Here is a 27,287-nt window from a genome sequence, read left to right as displayed (position 1 = left end):
AACAAATTTGTGAGGATCAAGAAGCCTATTTTCTTATGCAATGAATCATGACACGTTTTGAAATCCACTAAAGGATTTTACTTTGTCCAGTTTTCCCAATCTTAGCCGAAAGTACAGCAGTCCTCGTAATTAAACTAACTTTAAAACGTAAAAACACCTGAACTTTTATGAAGATTTATTACACAAGAAAAGGGCCTTATTTTTCTGCCCCCTTGAGGAGCTAACTTGTTCTTCAGCAGAAGACTGCTGAAATTATAGCATCCACTCGTGATCTCAGAATGGGTGAAGAAAAATACACGAGAGTGAGTATAAAGAAGTATTTTGCCAACTTTATCAGGTATTCTGGTCAAGATGGCGAAAGCTTCCTTATGAGATTGAGGATACATACATACATACATTGTCTTTTCTTCACCCACTGTATAATTCTTCACCCGCTGTATAAAAGTTATTTCAGGGAACTTTTTTTCTCATTTTACAGAGAGAAGTAGTGACGAAGCGCACAAGACTTCCAAGGTGAGCAAGGGGGCGCACAAGACTTCCACAGGACAGTGACAAAGCATAAGAGCAGGCGTCAATGGAAAGGGCGTGAAAAAGGAACCTTTAAAATCTCATTTTACAGAGAGAACAAGTGACAAAGGGGGCGTCAGGAAAGTGAAAAGACCTTTAAAATTTGAACAGGGACAATGAAGACAGCCAGGGGCGACGGGAAATTGAAGGAACCTTTAAAATCTCATTTTACAGAGGTGACGAAGCGCACAAGACTTCCAAGGACAATGAAGCAAGGGGGCGTCGGGAAAATGAAGGAACCTTTAAAATACATTTCACAGAGAACAAGTGACGAAGCGCACAAGACTTCCAAGGACAATGAAGCAAACTTTCCCCTTTTTACAGAGGACAAGTGACGAGGCGCGCACGAAACTAAGAGGACAAATGAAGCAGGAGGGCGACGGGAAAATGAAGGAACTCTACATGAACACAGGTGATGAGGCGATCGAGAAACGTCTGAGGGTTGTGAAGCAAGGGGGCGACGTGAGAATCAGTTATGTTAGTCGGTAATCCAGGACTGTTTAAAAAAAAAATATCTGGACGCTTCACAATAGTTTTTTTTTTTTTGGCATCTCCCTCAGCCTGATGCCTCTTCGTGCTAAAATTTCCTTTGTACCGTGCCGATTTTGTGTAATAAAACTGAAAGGATACTAAGATATTTTTTATTTACCTGCATACATTTTGCCATCTTCAATTCAGATGTGTTGGTAAAATATGAAATTTGTCACAAGCGATATATATATACTGTGCGTAGATAATGCCGCCCACACCCAGTCGCAATGAAGAATGTTGCGGAATAGGTTTTTTACTCTGGATTCTTGAAGTGCAACTGCCGACCTAGTACCACGTGAAGCCCTAGCATCTCCGCAACCGGCCGGGTATCAAGTTTCCCATTTTTTTATTTCTTCAGCTGGCCCTTAAGTCTCACAATACCTTCCTTCCCTACCGTCCACAAGGCAGCAGAGTCTTCCTTACACAACACCTTCCTTACACAACACCTTCCGTCCACAACCGTCCACAAGCAGTCTTCTTCCTTACCATCCACCACCTTCCTTCCCTCACCACCTTCCCTTCCCCACAAGGCAGCAGCAGTCTTTCTTACTCCTTCCCCTACCGTCCACAAGGCAGCAGAGACTTTCTTACTCCTTACCCTTTCAGCATATTAAGAGCACCTCATTATCTCATCCATGCTGTGTGGTAGTGTACCCGCTCACAGTACTGTTTTAGGATCGTCCCAACATATCATAATCTGAAAGTATAACCAAGCTTTAAAGCAAATGTTTAGAACTAAAAGGCAAAGTTATTACTTATTATGAAGGATAAAAATTGATGAATGAAGTCAAGTTAGATAAAATCTGACCAAAAGTTGCACAGGTACTAATATTTTTTTACATGGTAAATAGAATACTTGGTTTTTTTAGAATACTTGCAGTTTTTATGCATATTAAAACGGCATGACATTCAAAATACCACCACTTCCAAAACTATAATGCTCAGTTGGCCTAAGACTAGGGCGGGTTGATTCTTGAACACAGCTATATATGAGAGAATTCTTCCATTTTTAATTTTCTCAATTCTTGAACACAGCTATATATGAGAGAATTCTTCCATTTTTAATTTTCTCAATTTACAATATTTCAATTACACGCAAGACTTTCATTATATTTGACTTTGCACATTTCACACGTTATTCAATCTTGACTACTCTCTCCATTCGCCCTTTACAGTAAAACTAAATCAAAATTTAACTATGAAAATGTATACTCCTCGCTAATATTTCAACTGCTAAACTTGATACTACAGAACTACTACTCAAGTTAACTGGGACATTTAAAGTATGTACCTAGGACTACCACCTCCAGAAGACAATTTCAAGTAGCTACCAAAATTCAGCTCGTTCATAAAAATATCAAGTAAAGGCTTCTCAATCATTATCCTTCCATGTGCAGTTATATTCTCCGTGCCTTACTTGTGTAAGGGGGGGTCTATTAAAAAATTTAATATTCCCTATCGTCAGTTCGACGAAACGCGTATTAAAGCTATGTTAATTGGCTTACTGTTTGGTTTGTGACTTACTTCAACAAAGTAAAAGGCGCTACTTTGGCTTGCTATCTACACGCCACCTCCGAGGTGCTGGTACTAAAAACATGGCGGAAGCTCAATAGGACGCCGTATTTAGTACTAGCTCCTCGGGGATCAAAGATATATAGTTAATATAATTTGTCGATCACACAATATAGAAATGGGTGTATATAATACTTTAATTCCCCGAGGGGCTAGTACTAAATACGGCGTCCCATTGAGCTTCTGCCATGTTTTTAGTACTAGCACCTCGCAGGTGACGCGTAGATAACAAGCCAAAGTAGCACCGAGTAAACATATCTTAATATAACTTACACACAATATGGCACAGTAACTTATTCAACAGTTATTGTAATATCTCTGCATACCAAAACAAGCAAATTTCAGAAGACAAAACTACCCTTGAACATGCTTTCGTGTTTGCCATGCCCACTTTTACCCCTATACGTCTAGAGAGAGAGAATGAGAATTACACTAATTGTCCTAGACTATGTACAGTTGGACACAGGTTTCCCTGGTACACCTTCATGAGAGAGTTAAAAAAATGATATGGTAACAGTGTTTACTGAGGGGGATGGGGGGAGGACCCTTTCTCCGTTAGCGAGAGTTCCACCAATTAGCTCTGGAGTTCGTTTAGTGGGAGGAGTCATTAGGTTTGGTTGAAGAAAGACACACACACACACACACACACACACACACACACACACACACACACACAAGGAATAAAAAAAATCTGAGTAGGTTACATCGCCGTATAGAAGATTACTGTCTTGCTTTTAATATAAGTTTATTAAGATTCCATTTAACTTTCGGCCAAGACGTTATTTTACCACCGTGTCTGTCATTATATATGTCATATTCATTTCACAATACTTAAAATTTATCAAAATTTTAAAATTATATTGGTATTGGTGAAAATCACGAACATCATAACAGGATATTTTAACCTTATCACGTAAGCCAAGTTTACAGTATCAGTTGCAGTGCGTTTCCTACAGATACTATAATAGGCAGCTATAAAGAGAAGTGCAGCAGCACTTGATTGAATATACCCAAAACTCAGTGGAGGTGTTGAAAGTTTCTGACACCGTGGCTCTCTCTCTCTCTCTCTCTAATTAGCTAATGCAAATTGACATGATGTCTTCTAGAAATACAGCTGCGCTAAGTATGCAGTTCTGATATGACATTAAGACCATCTAATCTTGACTAAACTAATATAAACTAATATATATATGCAGTATATATATATATATATATATATATATATATATATATATATATATATATATATATATATATAATTTTGGGCAGAGGTGGGGTTGGGGATTAAGTCACTGTTGTTAAGCAGTCTTACAGGTTTTGGAATTATAAAACGTAGTTCAAACTGAAAACCTTCTTTCTTTTGCTGTACCATGACCTCAGTCTAGACGGCTTTGCTACAACTGAAATTGGTGGGGATAAGGTGGGCTAGTTGAGACTCCGATGAATGGACGAGAGGTAGTAGATCAAGACGGAATAACAATGTTATTCCGTCTTGAGAAAGATAATGATCGTGGATACAGAATGTATGGCTGACGAAAAGTTCCACCTAAAATATTTTCTTGTTTATCTTTAATGCCTGTGTGTTTTTATAGTATTTCTCTAGTACTATTATAGTAGTGTAGATTTACTGAATACAACAACATTTAAAAAAGAAGAAAGATGGATTAAACTCACTCTTTCTTGTAAATATATAGAAGGAAAAGGAGGAGAGAGAGAGAGAGAGAGGGAGAGAGAGTAGACGTTACTGATGAGTCAAAATGAAACACAACTAGGGAAAGAAAAATTCCACAACGAGCAATGGAAAGTGAAGAAGGACTCCCCAAACTTGGTGCAAACTTTTAACCATTCCGTATGGTAAAGTTAATTCGTTTGCCAATGATGACAATTATTTACATTCAGAGGTTTCATGTATTCATGGTTGGGTTTGTATTCCCTCTTGAATATACTGTAGGGGTTATTCCTACACGCCGTTCATTAAAATAATTATTACATGATATGAGTAAACACATCATCTTCTACTTGGCTTATATTTTTTTAATATATTGATTGTGACAAGTTTTAATGTCATACGGACAGAAATTCCTTTCGCTCTTATCATCATTCGCGTGAGGATAAGAGAGATGCCTCTATTGTTAAACAACCCCTTCAGTCATTTACCTGTCCTTTGTAGAAAAGGGCTATTTGGAGAAATGTAGATTGATGATATTATCTTGAGGATTTCTTTTTAGAGAATGTATAAAGAAATCAGGATAGCGAAAATTCCTTTGGATTTTTAACTCCATTTAGGTATCAAATTCACCTTTCTAATAAATAAATTACAATAATCATGACCTGGAGCTAAACCATATGCATACGTTTGTTTGCAGTTTTTTTACAGTGCTTGGATCGGTGCCAAATCATATTACATGGAAGTTCAGAGGACGCCATGGGGCAATCCAAATATACGCACGCAATTTTTACATTTATTTCTAATAGGTGAGAAGTTCAGCCACTTTCCTTCTAGACCACCTCTTGCAATCTGTTAGGCATAGAAGATTCATGGTTTCTGACTATCTACGGTCAGTTGTGGAGGAGCTCCCATTGTGTTCGCCAGTGGTCCATAAGTTGACCCGGTCTCCTCTCCCTCTCAGGCTCCCAACAATTTACCAAATTAGCCCAAATATTCTCTATGGGGTTCATGACTGCACCCTTACTTGGCCAGTCAAGCAATTGCAGATGCTCTCGACCTGAAACTATTCCTGGACTATTCTGGCGGTATGGATGGGGCAGCGGTCGTGAATGAAAATAACAGGAGCAGATGGGAAGGAATAATTCCGCTGTTGAAGTGAAGGGAGGAAGAAATCTGACGAATTTCAGTGTATTTTTCACCAGTGAACCCCCTTCAATCCTGGTGATATCACCCAATGTGAGAAGATCAGCCCCACATGTTTACGTGACATCCCACTCCTGGTCACCTCATAAATGTTTCTTTGGTAGTATCTGAAGGGAAAAAATTTAATTTTAAAAAATTTACTCTTTGCTTTTCATAATTGAGAAAATAATGATATATCGTTTGGAAAGAAAAGACCAAGTTACAAACCTTGCAAATAAGTTAAGAATGTTTATTCATCTACAAAGATTAATACCAATAATAGCATCAAATTTCATATGCAATGGTCTGTTATATGATATTCTTTAATTCAGTAAACACTGTACTCTATATTAGTAGTTTGTCTACGTGATTATTCTTAACATTAATAATGCATTTGCTTAATGCCTGAAAGCTGGCCAAAGTAGAACTAATGGGGTTTTCCATGAAGAATTTTTATTTTCACACTTCTCGTGGCAATATAATTCCATTAACAGAAAATACATGATTATTGACAAAATGATTATCTTTTGATTATAATATTACCCTTGCTTATAATTAGTATGGTTTGACTGCTATTAAAGATTATACAGCACCTTCTATTATTCGGTCTGCAGTTATGTATTCTGCTGCTACTATATTAGTAGTGAAAAAGACCTTTCGTCAGTGAATACAACTCGAGACCAAAATTCCATATTATAGCATTCAACCTGCACAATCCATTGAGATTATAATAAAGGCTCATATCTTCAGAAACCACCTTCCCACCTGCAAAATATTCATACAGGCTGCTCGATGAGCAAAAGCCCCGTGCTTGTATAAAGCCAGATCAGTCTCAAACAGCAACAAAATCCTCCACCACAAACTGTTGAGCAAAGGGAGGCCTATCAGCACGATGCCGCTTGGTGAAAAATTCCTTCTTGGCAGGAATTCTACGAGGAATTCCTGCCTTCTGATGATATCTTCGCGCCGTCATAGCCGAAATATTCAATGCCAGACGTTCACGAATAGCAGTAGTATTGGGAAAAGGATCTTCTTCTGCTGCTGCTCATAAAGAAAGTCGTCGTTATTGTGACTGGTGGTGGTCGTTCGTGGTGGTGGTCTTCGAACTAAAATACGTAATTAACATGCAGATAACTAGATAATTAAGATCATTTTATAGCTTGCCTACTTATGGGAAAGCTATTTTGGTATTCAGGGAAGTAAACAGAAAATAATAACAAATAGAGAGTTCAACAGGACCAAGGCAACTTTAATTTATGTTTCATAATTTCACAGGTTTATAAGGTTTATAGTTAGAAAAAATATGCTTAAAAAAGTCAGTCAATTTCCCAGTCTCAGCGTTGTTGGGAGACGTAAAGTTCTAAAACGCTGTGCAACTAGAAGAGTAATCAAAAGCCCACTTTCTCGTAGAGTGACGATGTGCGCTCGAGAGCTATATTTTTGCTGTTGTCTATTCATTTGGAGACTATAACAAGAATACTACTAGTTAATACAGCACCTGAGTCTAGCCATGATTGGGTGACTGAAACTTGTTAGTGTGTAATTGGGGTGCTGTGGAAGTAATATCATTATAACTGAACAAAGAGATATTTTTAAATCACATGAATACTGATTGATTGATTGGCTGTTATCTGACATTGCAACATCAGTCCGTTACTGTCATTGATAACGTTTAAAATTCTGTATGTCTTCATAATGATATATTGTTAATTGTCTGTTTGAGACACTGTTTACTAAAGGTGGTGCTGTTCCTCTCTTAACGTAATTTCACCAATCAGCTCTCGAGCTGTTTTAGTGAATAAGAGGTTGGAAGAGGCAAACTTGATATTAGAACAAGTATTAATCCTCATAGATGAACAAACATAATTTATTGCAAGGGATGTTACAATTAGCATTATATTTCCCCAAACGATATATCATTATTTTCCCTGTTACGGAGAGAAAGCAACTCGTAAATTGTTAAAAATTCAGATTTTTTCCCTTCAGATACCACCGAGAAAACATTAACGAGGTGGCGGAAGTGGCACGTAACTGTGAACGTGTGAGGCTGGATTTCCTTACATGGTATATGTGATATCACCAGGACTGAAGGGAGTTTCACTAGTGAAAAATAAATTGAAATTCTTCAGGATTTCTTCCTCCCTTCACTTCACCAGCTGAATTATCCTTTCCCACCTAGTTCTGTCATTATCATTCACGACCACTGCCCCATCCATACGGCCATAATAGTCCAGGAATGGTTTGAAGTCGAGAGGACCTGAATTGCTTGACTGGCCAAACCCAAGAAGGGTGCAGACATGGACCCACCCATAGATCCCGAGAAAGGTAAAGACGATTTATTGAAGACTGAACAGTTGACAGGTGGCCCGAGAGAAGCCGAGGTGCAGTGGAAAAAACACTGAATTTCTAATCAGTTTTTCTCCCATGTATACAGAAACAATTTTACTTTTTTGTTCCCATTATTTTTATGCTCATCCATTTCGTATGAAGTAGCCACTGTCGCATATATTATATATAATATAAGCAGGTTATAAATAATTACATTTGCTTTATGTCTATTACAATTAGGATCGTAATTACCTGACCTGTTATCAAATTACAATTATAACTTCACTTACAAGGTGAGGAACAATATCAAATACAATCACTAGTATAATTTCACAATTTTATATATTTAAAAATTGTAATCACAGCTATAAATACTTATATAAAATTTATTACTCAATTACATTTTGCACATATTTCCTTAAAAATGTAAATACAGATAATTGCAAAAAGACTTTATACTTGAGTTTGGTCTCCTAATACAAGCAATGTCTGCAACAATTGTAAGTTGTAAATTATAATACCTTAACTACAAATATAACACAAACCTATCTAAAATATTTTAGACCTCCTCCAGAAATGATCGTTAACATCCTATAGTTTGCGTAAGTAAACTGTTAGTATATTTGTGTTGAAAATTATTATACTTATAAGAAAATAAAACTGAAATACAAAACTCAAATATTGAAAAAATTTTCTATAAAACATTTTGCACAAAAAAAAAAAAAAAATGGTGTTCGTCTTCATTTCTGGCTAATCAAGTTTTTGCCTCTTCGTATAGGGACAAGTGTCTATTCTTTATAATTAGTGATTCATGATACTCTTATAAATTACGGCACTGGGTGTACCTATAGCAAAATCTCGTACTGATACGAATCTAGTTACAGAAAAATAGGTTATAGATTTCGCGACCACTGTTACCGAGCACATTTTATGAAGCAGTGCTCAGCGAGTATTCAGTTCTCAATGTAATTTATTAACAGGAACAGTAATTACATGAGCATATTAAATATTTAACAGTAGTATCTTTAGAATACCATAGTGATTATGTTCCTGTTCGCTAATCCTACAATCAATGAACGATATAAAGATATATGAATAAAGGTATTGTCTTACTCGACTCAAAACAAGTCTGAATCCCAAAATACAATGAGGTCGTCAGCAGGATTTTTAAATGGGTCAGACTTCATTAACCACTCGTAATGAATCGAAGGGACGCAAATCTGGTGCTACGAGGACAATTGTCACTTTACGCAACAATGGCCTCGATACGAGCCATTGCACGTGATGTTGGTGGGTCCCAACCACACCACAGTACACTTGTGGATAAGAAGGTGGGAGGTTTGAACGACTTGCGTAAGTTGTTAATACTGAATGATTGGTGAATATGAAGGAATTATATTCTGTGTTACATTGTTCATGGTTATTTAATCTTGCTTATTTAGTGTGAAAGTATCTTTCTTGTATGTAATTCGTCTGCTGTTATAATTTTGGTTAGACCACAGATATCCACAGCCATTCTAACACCACAGTAATATTTTAGGTGCACTTCCATAATTCCACACTGGTGGGTGGTTGGCCCATACCAACCTCAACCACGAACAAAATTAGATAGTCGATTGAGTTGTCTCGTCATAATTAACCCTATAAGAGCATTTTATTTGTGCCCACCTCCTCACAGTGATTGTGTGTCTTATGATAGCTATAGTTTATATGTTAAATGTCATTTCAGTGATGGCTCAAGAATGATTTACAATTCTAATAATCACCAACCAAATTTTGAGAATATTATGGAATATGCAATCGCATTTTGAGAATATTATGGAATATGCAATCGCATTCTATTTTGATATGCTTTTAAAACCAAAAATATACAGCCATATATTTATTAAATTATGATCAATCCATAGAGGTCAAAATTCCAAGAATCTAAATTTGATTACGATGTTATATAAATTTTAAGTTAAGCATTTAAGATCTTATGAACCTTTCTATGCCAGGGGCAAACATTTGAAAACCACCCCAGCTGAGGATGACGCCATTGTCAGAACGTGGCTCGAAGCTTTATATAACTAACGCCATGGTCATTCGTGAAGACCTTGGATTAGAGGTGTCATCGATGACAGTACGGCGTCAAAAGACTCCATGCTGTCGGGATTCATCACAGAACTCCAGCGACGAAGGAGCTCTTGGCAGAGCGACATAAGGCAGGAAGGTTTGATTTCACAACGTCATGCTGACAAGGGTTTGGATTTTTGGGGCCGGGTCATTTTTACTGACGAAGTGCTTCCTGTCCCATCATGGGAAACTGCATTGTTGGCTGAACAAACAAAACTCAGTATGATTAGCAAAATCATTACTTGCATCAATTATCAATTGTATTAGTCTTTATATTACTTATTAATCTTCAGATTTTGTTCCACTCAAGTGGATTGTCAAAATTATACCAATAAAAGGAGAAGTAAACGTGCAAATAAATAAGAATGATTATTTATATATAATATATATATATATATATATACAATTTTATATATATATATATATTATATATATATATATATATTATATTATAATTATATATATATATAATATATTATATTTATATATATATATATATATAAAATATATATATATATAATTACTATATAATTATAATTATATATTTTCTCATTCAGATAAATCCCGTAACATCGTTGAGGTGGTTCGATCCAGCCAAATCACCTGCAACGTATGGGGTTGGGTGTGTCTGCATCACCAAATGGTCTTTGTGTTCCGTATCGAGGACGATTTACAGCAGCTCTTATGTTGAGCTGCTCAAACCTCCTTCTTGCCTTCCCTTATGAGAAAGGAATTTTCCCTTCCCACTGCAGGGCCCATCCTGTTCGTGCTTGACCGGTCTCCCATTGACACTGCTCGCGTTGTTCAATAGTGGTTTGCCAGACAGGATAACCTGCTTGTTCTGGAATGGCCAAGCAAAGGAGCAGATCTGAATGTGACCAAACACGTGTTAGCCACATGGTGAACACATGGAAAATGGAACATCAGAGAGAACAACACCGTAACTCAGTTTGGCTCACATCAGTGCTCAGTGGGAAATTTGTAGACGGAGACCACAGCAAATTTTCAACCTTGTTCATTCGATGCCCGACAGACTGAGGAAGTGACTGAGAGAGACGGTGGATGGTCAAAGGAATTAGGTTGTTGTATAATAAATTATATTTTTTTAAAACAAGTATCAACATTTTTTTCCTCACTAGTTGTTTTGATTATGTGTTTTAATAAACATTATAAACATTATTCTCAACTTTTATTATAACCATGATGCCTTTGATATAATCGAAGTATTTATAAAATTGCATAATGCCTTCATACAATAATTAGTATTGCTCTAAACGTTCCTACTTACTCTGGCCCCAACGTGTTTTTGATGTCTCTTCTAATCACCGTTTCTTGTTAACATTGGATTTATAGAACTGATTCAATGAGCACTTTTTTATACAATGAGGTCAGTAACAGTATTGGTAAATTGCCTTAACTATACTTCGTTCACTGTGGTGTGGCCATTACAGATATGATACGTCGCTTATTTTCGTTTTGTGATAATCATATTAGCTTCTTGAGTCTTATTAACATAGTTTCCATTATTTGAAATGTAATGCTCCATATCCTACGGATATTTTTAATGCATCTTGACTAAAATTGTAAGTTATATGAACAAAGAGTAAAGATGTGGCATATTTCTTCGCCGTCGTTGTTATTTCTGAGTATAGGGTCATATGTTCTGTAAGATATTTTAAAAAGCAACAGTTCTATTACATGATATTCTCTTAATGTCAGCCACTATAAAGGGAGCCCAAATGCCCTCACCTATCACCTGAGGCCAGGAAGCTATATAGTCTGTAATATATCAGGGAATACATCATTTTGCAGAAAAATTAGTTAACCCTTAAAAGGTCAACAACGTCATATGACGTGTTGCAATAAGTCGTCCACACAGGTTATCTACGTCATGTGACGTTCTTAAATGTTTAAATTTGAACGTCTTTCATAGCTCATTTTAGTGCGGCGCGAAGAGTCTTCTTGGCGTTGTAATTCGTCTTCGTATGAATTCGGGAGGCGAGCACGCCTATCAGGTTGTCAGAAATGTCAAACCAGCTAATCCTGGGTGGCTTTGTTGCTGTTTAACTGATCTGGCCACACACCTTCGCTTTTTCATGAGCAGCCTGAATAAATGATTTTTATTTTAATGTTTCTTAAATGGAACTGAGCCTTTTATTATAATCTCAATGGATTGTTATGGTTGAATGGTAATTATCATGGAACACTCAAGGGTCTCGAGTGTTGTATTACAGTATCAGAAAGAAATTCTTTGCCTTAGTTATGCTTATGGGTACTGTCAACTGCAGTCACCGTGATAATTAGAAAGGTGCTGTATAATCTTAATAGATCAGAACCATACTAATTATAAGAAAGGTATTTATAATCAACGCTGATAAATCATAACCGACACTGTAAACTTGGTTTACGTGATAATGGTTAAAATATCCAGAAGTATGAAAATCGTGATTTTCGGAAACCCCATTAGTTCAATGTGACTTAAAAATTTTAGGATAAATTTGCATTATTATGTAATGAATAAACTGATGCATAATTTAGATATAGGTACAGTGTTTACCTTAGCCGAAATTAAAGAATCTTAATATAACAACCTTATATTAAATTTGATGACAGTAATCTTCGTTAGATCGAATAAACTGCTTAACTTATTTCTTTCTTTCTTTGTATTTTCTTTCTCCAAACGATATATCATTATGGCTCCTCAATTAAATGAACTCTAGAGCTTATTGGTGTAAGTCTTTTTTAAAAATTAAATTTTTCCCCTTCAGATACTACCAAAGAAACATTTATGAGGTGACCAGAGTGGGCATGTCACGTAAACATGTGGGGCTGGATCTTCTCACATTGGGTGATATCACCAGGATTGAAGGGGTTCACTGGTGAAAAATACACTGAAATTCGTCAGGATTTCTTCCTCCTTCACTTCAACAGCGGAATTATTCCTTCCCATCTGCTCCTGTTATTTTCATTTTCGACCGCTGCCCCATCCATACCGCCAGAATAGTCCAGGAATAGTTTCAAGGTCGAGAGCATCTGCAATTGCTTGACTGGCCAAGTAAAGGGTGCAGTCATGAACCCCATAGAGAATATTTGGGCTAATTTGGTAAATTGTTGGGAGCCTGAGAGGAGAGGAGACCAGGTCAACTTATGGACCACTGGCGAACACAATGGGAGCTCCTCCACAACTGACCGTAGATAGTCAGAAACCATGAATCTTCTATGCCTAACAGATTGCAAGAGGTGGTCTAGAAGGAAAGTGGCTGAACTTCTCACTAATATTAGAAATAAATGTAAAAATTGCGTGCGTATATTTGGATTGCCCCATGGCGTCCTCTGAACTTCCATGTAATATGATTTGGCACCGATCCAAGCACTGTAAAAAAACTGCAAACAAACGTATGCATATGGTTTAGCTCAGGTCATGATTATTGTAATTTATTTATTAGAAAGGTGAATTTGATACCTAAATGGGTTAAAAATCCAAAGGGAATTTCGCTATCCTGATTTCTTTATACATTCTCTAAAAAGAAATCCTCAAGATAATATCATCAATCTACATTTCTCCAAATAGCCCCTTTCTACAAAGGACAGGTAAATGACTGAAGGGGTTGTTTAACAATAGAGCATCTCTCTCTTATCCTCACATGAATGATGATAAGAGCGAAAGGAATTTCTGTCCGTATGACATTAAAACTTGTGTCACAATCAATATATTAAAAAATATAAGCCAAGTAGAAGATGATGTGTTTACTCATATCATGTAATAATTATTTTAATGAACGGCGTGTAGGAATAACCCCTACAGTATATTCAGAGGAATACAAACCCAACCATGAATACATGAAACCTCTGAATGTAAATAATTGTCATCATTGGCAAACAATTAACTTTACCATATGGGGAATGGTTAAAAGTTTGCACCAAGTTTGGGAGTCCTTCTTCACTTTCCATTGCTCGTTGTGGAATTTTCTCTTTCCCTAGTTGTGTTTCATTTGACTCATCAGTAACGTCCCTCTCTCTCTCTCTCTCTCTCTCTCTCCTTTTCCTTCTATATATTTACAAGAAAGAGTGAGTTTAATCCATCTTTCTTCTTTTAAATGTTGTTGTATTCAGTAAATCTACACTACTATAATAGTACTAGGAGAAATACTATAAAAACACACAGGCATTAAAGATAAACAAGAAAATATTTTAGGTGGAACTTTTCGTCAGCCATACATTCTATCCACGATCATTATCTTCCTCAAGACGGAATAACATTATGTTATTCCGTCTTGATCTACTACCTCTCGTCCATTCATCGGGTCTCAACTGGCCCACCTTATCCCCACCAATTTCAGTTGTAGCAAAGCCGTCTAGACTGAGGTCATCAGTACAGCAAAAGAAAGAAGGTTTTCAGTTTGAATTACGTTTTATAATTCCAAAACCTGTAAGACTGCTTAACAACAGTGACTTAATCCCCAACCCCACCCTCTGCCCAAAATTATATATATATATATATATATATATATATATATATATACTGCATATATATATATTAGTTTAGTCAAGATTAGATGGTCTTAATGTCATATCAGAACTGCATACTTAGCGCTTAGTATTTCTAGAAGACATCATGTCAATTTGCGTTAGCTAATTAGAGAGAGAGAGAGAGAGAGAGAGAGAGAGAGAGAGAGAGAGAGAGAGAGAGAAAGCCACGGTGTCAGAAACTTTCAACACCTCCACTGAGTTTTTGGGTATATTCAATCAAGTGCTGCTGCACTTCTCTTTATAGCTGCCTATTATAGTATCTGTAGGAAACGCACTGCAACTGATACTGTAAACTTGGCTTACGTGATAAGGTTAAAATATCCTGTTATGATGTTCGTGATTTTCACCAATACCAATATAATTTTAAAATTTTGATAAATTTTAAGTATTGTGAAATGAATATGACATATATAATGACAGACACGGTGGTAAAATAACGTCTTGGCCGAAAGTTAAATGGAATCTTAATAAACTTATATTAAAAGCAAGACAGTAATCTTCTATACGGCGATGTAACCTACTCAGATTTTTTTTTCATTCCTTGTGTGTGTGTGTGTGTGTGTGTGTGTGTGTGTTTCTTCAACCAAACCTAATGACTCCTCCCACTAAACGAACTCCAGAGCTAATTGGTGGAACTCTCGCTAAGGGAGAAAGAGTCCTCCCCCATCCCCTCAGTAAACACTGTTACCATATCATTTTTAACTCTCTCATGAAGGTGTACCAGGAAACCTGTGTCCAACTGACTACAAAGGCAGAAAACATATATCATCGTCTATTAGGCTTAATTTCTATTTCATTCATTACAACACGCAAAGTTATTAAACTAAATAGCAATATGAGTAGGCCATGCCAATATAAATGTATAATAATACAGACATCCAGATTCCAAACTTTCAAAGCCCCTACAGAAATATACCACCTCTGTCATAATTACACGTTGGGCAAGGATTAATACTGATTGATAAAGGAAGACTACAAAATAAGACCAGATATTTCTGATCAAAACTTAGTCAGGAACTATAAGTGCGCAAAATCTTATGGGACATAGGACAAGTTCATACTCCACAACGCCTTTGTCAAATGTGCTAATTATAACTACTACTGGGTGGGAATTTTCCTTTCCAATTCAGCATTAAATCTTTCCATTGCATTCCAGATTTACTCACTCTTGCATACTTCACAAGTTATTTGGTCTTGACTACACTCCATTCGCCTTTTACCGATATAGTTTATCCTTTCATTGATAAAGTCTTGTACCACAATCATGAGTTAGGTAGGGAATACCACTCGCTAAACTACGTGTTATCGCCAATGACATAACTAATAGTCATTGAAGTTATAAAACTGTAGTTTACAAGAAGGGGGGAGGGGGGAAGTCAAACTGCGTACCAATACTGCCACCTGAAGACATTTCAAGTAGTTGTCAAAATGTAACCTATCATTAACTTGGAGAATGAATGCATCAACCTTGAGAACAAAAAATGCAACAAACATTGAAAGCCGACCACTTTTGTGATAATTTGGCTTCCTCGATCAATATTCGTCCCTTCCCACAAGTCTGATGGCATGGCCTATTTGATATATTCGTGTAAAGGGTCTCAATAATTATTTTTATAATCTTCATTGCCAAGCACATCAAAAAAACACGCACTCAAGCCATGTAAAATAGATTAGCTTCAATAAAGAATGTATAGTTTGTATTCATATTTCGGCTGTTACTCATACCATATAAGGACACCTGATAACATTATTGATTACTGCAATCTCTCTATACATAGCAGGACATGTTAAGTTCTAGGTGCATATCGAATCTACTCTCGAACTTGAGTGCATGCTATGCCCACCGCACTGCCCTAAAATGGAAGACTGCAGTATCTACAAAAATACAAAACCGAGAAAAATGGTATACTCCCTTGCCTTACTACTGATTTTGCAGACACTGCAAATGGGACCCCTCAATACTCGTGGAAAACATCGAAGAAACATTCTGAAACTACAGTAACTTGTGTATTAGTATTTCACGAGCTCAATGGATGGCCTGTTTCGAAAATTTTAAAGATACTGCAGTTTTCCATTTCATGACAGCACAATAATGAGAACAAGTGGGAGAATTACAAAATTTTGGTAAAATATTGTACTAAAATATTGTACAGAGGGCAGAGAAAGAAAATGGAATGCTGTCGCCTTTTTGGCGTAACATTTACTACTCTCATTCTTCACAGCGTGGTAGTGCCATTTGTCTAGGTACTTGGATGATAAAGTGTAACTCCTAATAGTCTCAATGCTTTTGCTTCCGCCTACTAAAGACCTAATTCACATGTACTTAAGTATTGTGAAAATTTTTCGACAGTTCCCTACTGACTGACCACAAAAATAACTTGAGGAATGGACCTAAATTACGTAATTTCAAATCCTGTGTTTCGCATCGGCTATTCAGTCTATATATTTGTAACTGCTGAATAACTTATTCCTTAATACGGACTACAAAGTTGTCTCAAGTCCCGAATTCCACTCTGACATTCTTGCTAACATACTTTTCCATTTCCACTTTACCAATGTTAGTCAGTACTGTACAGACAAAACGATTATTCTAATGTTACCGAAGGTTTGTAATAATTCATATCGTTATGGTGGAAACGGTATTGGGTCACAAAGAGGACCTAAATCCCTTATAATTCTTTTATTACCATCGTTCTCACTTGTAATGAATACGCAACATCTATCCCTTGGTGGTTTTCCCTTTTAAAGTAGTGGTTCTCAAACTGCTGAATAGTTTACCTAAGGGGGAATGAAACAAATATACAAATTTGCAAATAACGTAAGAATGAATTAAATTTACTTAAACTGATTTTTTTCCTTACGGTTTTTCTCTACCTATTTTTACGGTTATACAGTATAACCATTTAGAAGCGACGAGACAGGTAAAGGCATCATGAATTAAGGCATTATGTCCTATTTACTAAATACACATAAAACCAAAGCTAAATCAAGTGTACAGAAAAGTTTACTTCTGAGAAAATGAAATTGAAGTTGAGCAAATGAGTGGCATTTTTTATTTACAAATAGAAAGTAAAGAAGTCTGCTCTCCCTCACTTTAGGGAAATATGAAATCTAGCAGCCACTGCCTGAAGCCTCGTAGATTCCACACAAAAGACAAAGCATATAGCTGTCAGAAGTATTTTTATAGTTTTGCAAAATCACATCGGAACACTGAAAACAAAAATTCTTCTAGTCGATGGCAGAGGATAATGCAATCAATAACAAACCTCTTCTTGCCTTTTTCACACGGCACAAACACTTATGAAAGGAAAATAAGCCCCTACGAAGTGTACAAAGTTGCTGAACACTTTTTCGATATCGATATCAATCAACTGCAGTCCGTGAAGTCTTCAATTACTTTATAAGATAAACTTTTATCTACTGTTGTTGCTGAGGATCTGAAGCCTCAGCTGATGGCAAGACTGTCAGAAGCACTATTCTTAGTAGAAAAGCCTGATGAAATCAGGGATATTTAGATAGTATGTTGGCTAAGACACCACGTACCAGTGGAGTGAATAGTACTATTTCTTTTGCACGCACATATACCGATTTGTCTGACGCATTCTCTGCACAATTTTTTTTTCTACACATCGGGCAATTAACAGACTGTACGCTATAAAACTCAAAATAGTTTATAGTGACCTGTCAACAGACATTCCAAAAAACAAGACAGGTTTGGGGGAGTAGTGTTCGCCAGTGAGGACATACGAACCTCGCATAAAAGGAACCATCCCCAAATTAAAGAGGGTTCTCAAGATGAAACATCGAGATAAAACATCGAGAACGTGGTAGACATTTGGTAGGTTGACTTTGCGAAGAAAGTCAGCGAAAATGAGCATGATGAAAGAGGGTACAGTACTTACGAGAAAGATTTGATAAGAGAAATGGAAAATAAAAATTTTGGTGGAATGACAGCCACCGAGTAATGTTGGAAGCCACAATAAAATGCAGAAAAGAGGACATTGGGAATTACTCTAATCAGCAACCTAGCACTAACAGCAGAACGAGAGAGAGCGCTTGTAATTAATGTTAAAAAAGTGGAAGAGCAGAATGGAAAGGGGTAAATTGTAAATCAGCATAAGTAAAATAAAAATAATGGTGACTGGAAAGGGAGCAACGGAAAAAGCAGTCAATTAAGTAGCTATGTTACTGATGCATGAAATGTAACGAATTTAACAGTCACAAGAGATACCTAGGAGTGAAAAATATAAATACGAAGCGATTTTCGATGCCCAAAATGTATAAGGAAAATGGAAGAGAGGGAGGTGGAACACTAAACTAAATTGTGATAGTAAAACAGGTCCTGTAAGAAGTACGGTATATAAAGCATCTCTTTACAAAAAGGATACACCGGCCTATGAAGCAGGTGTTGAGAAGGCAGCAAGGTGAAAAAAAGAAATAGCAAGATTGGTGGTAGGTAAGTAAAAATGTCCCATTATAAGACAAAGCAGTCTTGTGATGGGAATATACGGTAAAAAGCCTGTACAACTATGCTGAAGTATGAACAATGTCAAAGAGAATCAGAGAGATTTGATGAAGGGTTCACTGGGCAATGCTAATCTTCATGACCATTGTCCTATTGGAAGATCATAATATAAATGAGGAATAGGAGGCGAAATTTGGTGTCTGAGACTGAGACAGACTGAAATCTGAGAAATCTGAATGTTTAGGACATGTTATACGAAGTTACGGAAGCACCACGGCGAGGACCTGGAAGAAGGCCCTGGAAATCATAGAAATGAAGCAGACCCTCCGGGTAATTCACCCTGGAGGTGCAAAATATACAAACAATTGGAGAAACTTGCTTTTACATCTCGCCATATCCATTAGAATAAGTTGATTAATGATAATGAAGGCCATTCGGCCGCTAATTATCAAGTTAACTTTCCTGTCTCAGGAAGGACTATCGATTTTATTAGAATCAAAAAGTGAAATACTGAGACTCAACAGCGTAAGTTAATTTGCTTTGGAGAAGAAAATGGGCTTTCTGTTTGAGAGAACACTTCTCTATGAATACCTGAATAGGTGTCATGCACAATATTTGATTTATTTTCACTAACTTTGTTATAAGGATGTAATCTAAATACATGCGGATTATTTTTCTGTCTGTTAATTGTCTATACTACTTTCAGGATGGTCATAAAGTCTGGAAATTAACCGACTCCTAATTTTACTCATGGGGCTTGATAAATTATTGCAAGCAAGCAATAAAAAACTGGAAGGACGAAAATTACCAAACTCATAATGCCACTCAGCTGTAGATGAAATATTTTGTGATTAAATATACTACCGTGAATGGTACCACTTCCTAAAACATTGCCTTCGCACATACCTTTAACAAAACGGGTACAATCACACATACGCTGTAATGGTTCATCCCTTCATTTCCCAAATTCTTCAAACTCACTGCTGAAAACCTCACACACACCCTATCATCTCTCAATTATCTTAGACCCTTATAAAGAAATAACGAAGTAAACCCGTTTTCTCTTCTGTCAGTACTTATTTTCCCGTCTATTACGAGACCTGTTAATTCAATAACTTTTCATTCTTTTCTAACCACCCCCCACCCCCGTAACTATCATTTAAAATGTTCCTCGTGTTGTCTCGGCGCACCTCCACGAAAAGGGTTGGTCTGCCTTAATCCATTGTGTTCATTACCTAGTTTTGGTAAGAAAAGGAATTTTCTTTTTATCCGTTCTGAAGCTTATACTTTGGACACACTAAAACCCTTACCTACAACCCCCCACCCCCACCCCAAAACCTAACAACAGGCTCATAGCCACAAGCAGCCCCTGTATTCACTGACCTGTCAAGTCAATCAATATGTCAGAAGATTTCAGCAGTTTTCAGTCTTTTAAGTCTTCCTTTAAAGAATTCTTCAAAGTCATTCTGAACGCAAAAGCAGATTTTAAAACAACTCACTTGGTAGTAACAATGCTTCACGAAGACATCTTGGCCCTTTACTGTGGCAGAGATCTAAGTAAAGATATTAATTTATTCACTCGCTTTGCACAAGTCAAATGACTAACTAACTAAGCTAACCATGGCATTATTCCTGTTAAAAGACTTTTAGTCTTACTTGAATCATGCATTTTCATGTGCATTCTTAGATCTTTTTAATACAAAGACTAATTATTTTCTTGGTTCAAAATGTCATTAAACACCGTAGATTTAGTCCATTCACTGAAAATCGTACTTTACTTAGGTTCTATCACACGACAATAAAGCGAACATTATTAGGAAACGTGTTTCAAACATTTTGATAACTGATACTAAACAATCATTAAAGTTTAGTAAATATCTTAATCACCCAAGAAAATTCTAAGAAAACTTCCTATGTTTGTGATTCAATCTTTCCTGCAATGCCTCAAAGTTAACTTCTCTGAAGGGATGCCTGGATTCATCGGTAAATATTTTTGAAGATCATGACTACGAGAAAGTTAATCAAACCATGACGATAACATCGATGCAAACACGCCTTCTGTGTTTACAATTATCGACTTTGTAATCCCAACCAAGGACTATAGAGATACAGCAAAGTGGGCCGAGGAGCCATTTCCAATCATGAGTCATTTCCCAGATGTATTTGAATTTCACAACCTCAGTAAGACGGGGTTTGTAGATTCCCATCATCAAATTTAGCGAAAACTACAGCTCAGAAAGTTTTTAAGCTATATTGTGTTAATAACTAAAGTCTATAAAAAATCCCATAACGTTTTCAATCTACCCAGCCACCATGACTGAAGTTCACACGAAGGCGTTAGTAGAGATTAAAAGGTTCAAGGAGAAGTATTAAATATAATTTTACATCAAACATTAGCGTCATCAAATTAACCTTTAGAACACCCCTTACCTGACTTCACAAGGTTTCCTCTTCAGTATTTGTCGACAAACGAGAACTTGCAGGGAAGACGCTCTAGACATGTGATCGTTTACCTGAAAAAAAGAAAAGTTTTATTCTTATACTGATGGCTATACAAATTTATTTACTCATTAACATATAATAACCATTTTGAGTGAGAACACTGCATTTAAACCTAAGCGCACGAAAGGAAGAGTTGGCTAAGACAGTCAAAACTATGACATGAATTATTAAAATCAAAATGTGAGCCACTACAGAATAGTGTGTTTGTAACTGAAAGCGACTAACAGGGGTGGAACAATGAAGCGATAAATCAACACACAATTGCAAAACTACCAATGCAAGTGACAATCACAAGCACAACCAACAATACAAAGTAAATGCCACTGAGTCTGAAGGTATATACGCTGAATTAGCAGCGCAACCAACAAAGAAAATTTCGAAAACATTCCACCTTTTAAAGAGCTGCGGGTGTCGGAAACATTGTGTTCTTGCAGAATTTAAACGGAAATTGCGATTAAATATATTTCTAGGTTAATGCATGCCCTTATCGACTGAAGGAAAATATTCCAACGACATCAACTCTATATTCAACTGGGAAATTTAGAGTAAAAGGAATGGCAAGGGCACTTGCTCTATAGTACCCAAATGTAAAGGCTTTCATCTTGAAAAGTCACTTGAAGAAAGCTTGAATAATTTAACTTTTTTTTTGCATATAAAAATGTAAATCATATATGAATGAGATTTCATATTTATCGCCTCAGTCCTGAGGTAAAACCTCATACCGGTATAAAAGTATCCACTCAACACGATATTTAAGTTGGGAAAATCGACTTGTTAAAAAGAAAGTAAATAAAAAAAAAAAAAAACGATCAGATTCCTTGGTCTATACTCACCCTTCTCTCTCACAAAATCTCAATGAACTCCCCTAAAAACTCATATGTTATTAACGAAGCACAGCTTGCGTGTCATGGAACCATTTCATGAAATCAATCTCGTAAACAATACAGTACAAAAACATGCCTTTATCCTACGACAAATTTTCAGATGTCAAGCTGAGAAAAAATTCCAGTCTGAGTGAAACGAACGAAAGCCGTTTCCTCTTATCCGAGAGTATCTGGACCGAAATATCACTGTCCGAAGGCTCATTGAAGGACACGCACACCTACTCCAAGACTTAACCTTAAGTTGGTGTGCCATCACACAATGACAAAATTACATAACTCGACCAAACTTCACGGACAGGCATTTTACAACAGGCTATTCAACAAACACCGGCAAAATCAGCTAGTTGGCAACTCTCATCACCAGCAAGTGAGCTAAGGCCATGCCAGTGATGGGGAGGGGGAGGAGTGTGTGGGGCGTCAGCATATCAGATGGATGGACGTGGTGAGGAGGGATATGGGTGAGGTGGGACTGGGGAAAGAAGATGCAAGGAACAGAAACAGATGAAGAAAGTTGACTCGAGCGGCCGACCCTGCTGTACAGTGGGATTAATAAGGTCGAAAGATGATGATCGCTCGGCATATAGCCTATAGGTCTTCCAATATGAAATTGTTACTGCATTTTCTTATCAGTCCTCTGAAACTCGTCAATAACCCTTTCTCTCCTACTGATGGGTATTGTAAGGATTAAAGAGGTTGCAATCTTGCCCATCTACATAAATTAGCGGCCGAAAAACAGTTTTTCCCTTTTCACATCAACCCAGTTACGGGCTGCTCTAGGGGCAAAAGAGTCCGTGCCAGCACAAGGCTGGCATAATCTCAAAAAAACAACGACGATTTGCTTTACAGGCTGCTTAAGGAGCAAGAGCCCATGCTGGCATACGCTGGCTTAATCAACAAATTCGTTCCCTATTGGAGATCACATACGTCCGTTTAGAACCTCCTCCGATGTGTATTTGACTGTCTGAACGGTCAATTAGATGACTCCAGTAATCAGGATTTCAAAATTACATTGAACGCATGTTTTGGTCATTTTTACGATCATCAAATGCGCATTCCGTAAGTCGTGTTGTAACAAGTATATAATTTTCATTGTAAATGAAATTATAACTAACAATGTCATTCATGTCAGGGCGAAAATCCCCACATTCAAATTTTATTACAGTAAAAACGTACTTTCATAAATTACTAAAGTTATGCACGTGAAAAAGTACAGGAAATAATTTCAATATAAAAGCCCTTCGTGTTAAGCGCCAATTCTACCTAAACACGAGATTGCTCAAACATTCTTTAGTTATAAAAACAAATATTTCATTTGACATTCCATCATTCCCGAGTTTGGCCACCGCGACTAAACTAACATTTTGTTAATTATGGTTTATAAACCATTAGTTTGAGAACTTTGCAATTATTCTGCTGGAATTGATTTATAACTGTCCAACAGTTGGGTACAATCCAGTTTTGATGGAAAGGTACACTTATCTGAAAGACTGTTTAATCAACCATGGCAAAAGTGACACAAAAAGAAATTATATATATATATATATATATATATATATATATATATATATATATATATATATATATATATATATATATATACATATATACATACATACATATAATATATATAAATTAATATATATATATATATATATATATATATATATATATATATATATATATATTATATATATATATATATATATAATATATATATTATATATATATATATATATATATATATATATATATATTATATATATATATATATATATATATAACGAAATCATGAGTATAAAACAAGACCTGTTTGAGTGTATATCTTGGCATATTGTTAAAAATACTCTTAAAACCTTCAAGCTTTACGAGAAACTACTGTCCTCATTGGCAGATAGAATTACAGCAAATAAGAATTTCTACACGGCGAGATTATTTACATCTGGCTAAGGCTCGATCTTCTGCGTACTTGAACATTCTGCTTTGTTGTGGTCATGCTGCCCGTCTGCTGCTCAATGGGGGTCGTTTATCCTGGGTATGGGTATTTAAGGACTTCGAGTGTATTAAGCGTGCCCAACTTTATCCTCAGCTTTAAACGATCGTGATTATTCTTCACAGTCCTCAGCGAAATTGATTAAAGGGTGTATGAATTGAATATAGAATTTAGGTCAAAGGCCAAGCACTGGGACCTATGAAGTCATTCAGCGCTGAAACGGACATTGACAGTAAAAGGTTTGGAAGGTGTAGCAGGAGGAATACCTTGCAGTTGCACTATGAATCAATTGTTAGGAGAGGGTGGAAAGTAAGATGGAAGAAAGAGAACATGAAAGGAGGCACAGTAAATGGAACGAAAGGGGTTGCAGCTAGGGGCCGAAGGCACGCTGCAAAGAACCATAAATAATGCCTACAGTTCATCGCATGAGGTGCACTGACGGCACTACCCCCCTATGGGGATTAAAGGGTGTGGGTTGACCTATCTTTTCTATATTTTGGAAGAAAAGCAAATTTTGTTTTTTAATTATTTAACTTATTAATGAAGTGTAGTATTATGTCCGTATCTAATAAATCTTTGGCATTATGACATTAATGGCTAATGACCAAACAAGCACACAGTTCCAACAGGTAAAGGACGTCTTAGTTACGAGTAGTAGTACTAGTTAATGGAACAATAGTATTCTGAATAAGTTAAGTATACCTTAGCTTTACCAGACCACTGAGCTGATTAACAGCTCTCCTAGGGCTGGCCCGAAGGATTAGACTTATTTTACGTGGCCAAGAACCAATTTGGTTGCTTAGCAGCAGGACCTACAACTATTGTGGAATCCAGACCACATTATAGCGAGTAATTTCTATCACCAGAAATAAATTCCTCTAACTCTTCCATCAGCCAGCCGGGAATTGAACTCCCGCCCATCAGTGACAGTCCGCAGCTCTACCGACTCACCCAAAGAAGGGCTAGTATTCTGAATAAAGGTGGAGTTTATACTGTCCACCGTCTCAGTGTCTCAGGACTAGCAGGAGAAACTTGAATAGTACTCCCTAATACCCCCTTGAACATTGAACCAGGGCCTCCCTTGCTCAAGCTTTTCAATGAAAACTGTACATATTCCCCATCACCATGTCAGGAAAACGTGTAAACCAGCTATTTAGGTTCCAAAAATACTACTACTCGTTCTGCTAATACATGCAACCAATATGCAAAAGCTTCGACATATCCATATGACAAAAAACTAACTTTTTCTTAGACAAGTTTCTATGAGAATGCTTTATGGAATTACAATTCATCCGACAGCCGTCTATGCGATGCATATTTTTATTTTTATTGGCACGGCAATCATGAAAACGAGAATTAGTTTCATTATTTACAGGCCTTTACATCAGGAACACAAGGCTAGCTACAGTCCTCATACCCTTAACGACCAAGGTGAATAAGATCAGCCACATTATAACAAAACGAGAAACGGGTCTCGCTTGATCGATTAAATGAGGACCTGCTAAAAGGCCTACGAAAATATACATAAAAATCCTGGACATTCACCCTATCACTTAATCACCCTAATTTTAGTCTTTAAAACAGTTTTATTCAATATGAAACTCGGAACGTCCTCTTACAAGATATATTATTAGCGTTGAAGAGAGGCCTATGTCTAGTTTCTCGGATGGAAGCACTCCGCCATAAAACCATTTGTTCTTACAGCTTCAAACTTTCCGGCTAAACACCTTCATAAACTCCAAACCCTAAGAGGAAAAACAATCATCCCACTCAGCGCACGCGGCAAAATATTGAATATTTGAAACTCACCTTTACCCAACAGCTTCTTATCGTGAAAATCACCCACAAACCGCCATGCGCCCTTTCGACTAGCAAACGCCAGGTACCTCACACCTGTCTCTCCCGAGCGTTTTCTCGAAAAGGACCGACTGCCTTCTTTAACTTCAACACCCGTTGAACCAATCAGAGCCTCCGTGTCATTCCATTTTCAGCAGATTGAGAAACCGACTCCTGATTGGCTGGGATGGCCGTTGGACGGACTTCATACTCGCTATAGTACAACACTATTTCCAGCTTACGTTACCGCACGGAATTCAGGTAAACATTAAAAATGTTTCTAATTCACGAAGTAAAAACTTTATTTTTAATAGACAACTAAAATCCTTAAGAATCTTTGAATTTCAAAAATAAATAAATAAATAAATACTCTGCAACTATGTCTGGTAGTTGCAAGACTGCTGTCAATCGGGAATTACAGAATACTTATGACGGTAAATCGAAATTCTCTCTCTCTATCTCTCTCTCTCTCTCTTCATTATCTTTGTTTATTTTTGGAAGCCCTCTCATCGACCCTTATTAATCCCTCCGGGGACAACTATGTATTTTTAATTTTATAATTACTGCTCAAATGTCTTTTTACCGAGTCTTCCCATCTCCTTAGTTCTTGGGGAAACTTACTGAATGAGAATCTTGGGCGCCCTGTGTTCCAGAGCCTTTAGGCCAATGAAGAATTAGAGGAATTTATTTCTGGTGATAGAAATTCATTTCTCGGTATAATGTGGTTCGGATTCCACAATAAGCTGTAGGTCCCGTTGCTAGGTAACCAATTGGTTCTCAGCCACGTAAAATAAGTCTAATCCTTCGGGCTAGCCCTAGGAGGGATGTTAATGAGCTCAGTGGTCTGGTTAAACTAAGGTATACTTAACTTTTCCAGAGCCTTAAGCATCTCTAATTATTATTGCCTCTTGGTTCCAATTAATATATATTTAGAAATGCTCCTACGTGCAGTCATGCTTTGGGTGACGTATTGCTGTGGTAGTCTCGAATATTTTCCCACGTTTTCTGCCTTGATAAACGTCAAAAAACATCTGCTCGTATATTCTGTGCTGTTTGGACAGATTGTTCTCCTTCAGAAACAAGTAAAAAATGCGCCGACGTTTCTTCGACGCAATC

The 27,287-nt window shown here is 36.8% G+C and overlaps 2 long non-coding RNA genes across 2 annotated transcripts in view; one reads left to right on the top strand and one right to left on the bottom strand.

Annotated features, from left to right (window-relative positions):
* Nucleotides 1-1,196, top strand: part of LOC136836668 (uncharacterized) — a 17,989-nt gene extending 16,793 nt beyond the window's left edge. Inside the window, exons 3-4 of the long non-coding RNA XR_010852442.1 lie at nucleotides 479-513; nucleotides 770-1,196. This is a non-coding gene — a long non-coding RNA (uncharacterized lncRNA). The remainder of the gene's footprint in view (nucleotides 1-478; nucleotides 514-769) is intronic.
* A 457-nt stretch (nucleotides 1,197-1,653) lies between these two features.
* On the bottom strand, nucleotides 1,654-26,361 carry LOC136836053 (uncharacterized). Its single transcript, XR_010852337.1, has 3 exons — nucleotides 26,145-26,361; nucleotides 21,390-21,472; nucleotides 1,654-1,795 (listed from the first exon to the last, which is right to left on the bottom strand). It is a non-coding gene; the product is annotated as an uncharacterized lncRNA (long non-coding RNA).
* Between the last annotated feature and the right edge of the window lie 926 nt (nucleotides 26,362-27,287).

Source organism: Macrobrachium rosenbergii, chromosome 56 (assembly GCF_040412425.1).
Source record: "Macrobrachium rosenbergii isolate ZJJX-2024 chromosome 56, ASM4041242v1, whole genome shotgun sequence".
Taxonomy (NCBI): Eukaryota; Metazoa; Arthropoda; class Malacostraca; order Decapoda; family Palaemonidae; genus Macrobrachium; species Macrobrachium rosenbergii.
This window is presented reverse-complemented; position numbering and strand designations above follow the sequence as displayed.